The sequence below is a fragment of the Adiantum capillus-veneris genome, chromosome 15, assembly GCF_014529385.1.
Source record: "Adiantum capillus-veneris isolate H3 chromosome 15, ASM1452938v2, whole genome shotgun sequence".
Classification (NCBI taxonomy): Eukaryota; Viridiplantae; Streptophyta; class Polypodiopsida; order Polypodiales; family Pteridaceae; genus Adiantum; species Adiantum capillus-veneris.
Window position 1 is genome coordinate 141,888,533 of NC_140945.1, and position 3,686 is coordinate 141,892,218.

Here is a 3,686-nt window from a genome sequence, read left to right on the forward strand (position 1 = left end):
TTTGCAATTATTAAATAGGTGAAAAATATCTTCTGGTATTGAGTTACATCTGGGACATATGCCATTCCACATTTATGAGCCTGTATTGCTGTCCACACACTTTTGTGGAGAATAAGTGCCAATTTTTTTGGAGTGAGGGGTTCCAACCATAAGTGAGAGAAGAGCGTATCCTTAAAAATTGCCCACCTTTTGTTGAGTTTATTGTGCAGTGTTGTAGAGGTAGGTTGGTGGTTGGTTCATAGAATTACTTTTTCTTGGAACCTGTGAACTTATCATAGACTCTGTAGGAGCGGATAAGCTTGTTTCCACTATGCTAGCTTTGGTTGTAAAGATGTGTATAGAAGCTTTTGACAATGTTTTTGTCTCCACATGAATCTTCCTTAGTGTGGAAACTACAAGTGAAGGTGTTGAATCAACTTCTTCCTGTGGTGGTAAGAACTCGTCATAAATGTTTCCTTGTTCATCACCAATTACATATTCTCCGCCTTCCAAGTCCTTATCAAAGTATCGTTTTCCCTCTTTCAAAAACTACTCCTCCGACGTAAAGATGATCCGATAGTATGTTGTTTATCGTAAATAGACGTCATTTGGCATTTGAGGATGATTGACTTGTGTATCCATGATCTTTTTAGATGGACCTTTGATTACTATGGAAACCTTCAATTCATGTTGGTTGTAGTCATTTGGTCTATCGGGTTGTTCATAATAATTGAAAAAATCTTCTTTTGTACTTGTGAGCATTTGCACAATGAAGAACTCGTAGCCGCTTGATGACTTTGCTGACCATCAACCTTGACCTGAGTTGTTGCAACTTTAATTTTCCCTTTTCTTTGAAGTTTTGGACTTTGATGTTGATTGTTCAATGAGTATGTGAACAAATTCCATACTTGCCCTATACCCATTGAAGGTTGGCTAAATTAAAATTCAAGAATTCTTGACTCCAATTTGTAGCTAATGATTGTAATGAAGCTCATGTATTGTACCATGCTCTATCTAATTTATCCTTTTGAGGACTCCCATAAACAAAGACATCTTAGATAGTGTATCTTGGCTTGCTACTATGCTCTCCCCCCTTGACTCTCCTACCCTCCCTCCTGCTCGTGCCACCTTGCCCTCCCCCACACACTAACCTCACCCCCCTGCTCGCGGTGCCTATCCCTCACCCAACCCTCCTCATGCCCGCCCACTCCCTCTCCCCCTTTAGCTCCAGCCCACTACCCGCCCAACCCTCCTCACACACACCATCACCTGCAACGCCCCCCCCCCCCCCCCCCCCCCCCCCCCCCCCCCCCCCCCTCTTTCCCAATCCCCCCCCTTCATTGTGTCGACCTCTATTGCTTGGGTTTGGTTTCCATTTAGAGTAAGGGTTTGCAGTAACAAAGGTCACTTCAACACCCTACCCGCTAATATTACCACAAAAAAATGAACACCTACTCTGCCACCACAGAGGGACTCAAATGAAGCCCCTCACCCGACCCTGTCAAGCCCACCATCCAACTTGCTCTGATGCCAAAAGAGCAAGCAAGCCTCACAGTAGAGGTGGAGCGCCTTCAAGACACCTTTGTCACCTACAAGACTATTGGTAGCCGTCCCAATCAAAGAGGTACACGACCTTCTGCAGGTCCGTCTTCTAGTAGAGGTGGGGAAGATCATTGACATCTAGCTCCTCAGTTGCAGGAATTAGGAGGACCCGAGTTCTAGCGTCAAAGGGGTTGGTTGCATCAGGTGCTTAGTGATGCCTCATGGGTGGTGAGATTGATATTCTTATGCTACAAGAGCATCATCTCTATGAGCACCGCATTAAATGATGTGGACAGATTTTGCGTGGTCACTATGGGACATTTTGGTCGGTTGCATTTGGACCTAGAGGTATCTAGGAAGGGGTATATATATGACTATTGTGAACGCATGGCAGCAGGCCATTGTGGGCAAAGGCTATTATTGTGCCAGGAAAAGCTCAATGGATTACTATGCAGGTTCACGGTTGCCTCATGGGTTTCTTGAACATATATGCACCCACACCTATTGCAATTGCTTCCACTTGGGGATGGGAGTTTATCATGATCAAGTACATCTCAAGGGGATTCGAACCCGAGGCGGTCACTTATCAAAAGCTTCCTATATCACGTGCGTTCAAGAGGTTATTAATAATACCTCAATATACATACTATATTTACACTACGTGCCTATTTAAAAAACCCCCACCCCCCTCTGTATGTATACATTTTGTTACATTTTGATCTTTTAATAATCCTCTCCGGTTAACTCACGTGATAGCATACACGTTCTAAAAAGTGACCACCCCAGGGATTCGAATGACACCTCACATGTGAAAATTGGACACTCTAAGCTCAAGAAATTGACCAAACTAACTGTCAAGGCACTAACTATACAAACAACTGACATTTGATTATCCATCTAAAAATTGGACTTTTGTCATTTGTTTATCATAGGTTCGTATACTCCCAAGAAAATGCAAAAACAAAGCATCTACAAGATCAAAGAAAAGGAAAGCTACCAAGTTGACATGGACCACATCACAGGGTCCAGAGCTTGTTATGTCAATGAGGTCATTCAAACTCAACATGGTCTCAGGGTTTTCAATTGTGTATGGAAGGACGAGAAAGGAAAGAGGTGGGAGGAACCACAGATGCCCAAGGACTTTAATACCATTGCATTCACACCTCAAAATGCCGATACAGCTATATCAAGGCTAGGAATTGAGGATTTCCTCTCTGAACCAATTGTCCAAGGTGATTATAGAAGAGCTCGTGAATTGATCACCACTCTAATAAGGTGGATGAAAAAAGGATGACGACAATCCTTACAAAGGTTGACAGAGAAAAGGCCACTGTAGGGATTACCCCAGATTCCATAGTAAAAATTAAAAAATTGCCAAGGGGAGAACCAAGTAAGCCTCAAGGCTATGGTGATGAGAATTTCTCTACTATGAAACTGCCAACATTTAGCAGCATCAAGGAAAGAAGGATAGAACATTTGATGAGGGTTCTACACCGGCACCTCCACTTTGACAGGCAAACCAATGATACGAGGCCTAACAAAAATTTAGCATTGACATCCCACAAATTAGTACCACAACACAAGCATGCACCTGTAGATATAGCCAAATGGGACTTTGACCGACTTGTAGTAGCGGTTGAGAAAAAGCAGTGGGCTAAACCATCCGACAACCCACACCTCGAGGGAGCCGAATGCTTAACCAAAATGGATACTTGCTTAATTGATAAGCGAGATTCACTAGACGATGCCCCAAACTCATGGGCAAAAATAATATGGCAACCAAAAACCAAGAAGGTGGCAAGACCATCCACATGTGCATTGCCCACTAGAGCTAAAAGGACAACTCAACCAAAATATGTGAGAGACAAAGGGGCCAATAGCTCTGAGTTAGTTAGTTCAATGAAGAGAAGATTGAGCTCCATCAATTGGATCCCACGTCTCAAGAAAGGAAGCCAATGTTGGCATTCACCAGGAGAGTGGAGCAAAGAGAACAAAAGGCTAAGGGCGAGCAAGAAAGGAATCTGAAAGCAGAGGAAGAGAGGAAATAGGAACAAAGGAGGCTGCTCAAAGAAGAAGAGACCGGAAAAAACCAAAAAATAAGAGCAGGCCCAAAACCTATGAGGGCTAAAATTAAAGAACAAACCGGCCCGACATCAAAAAGACTA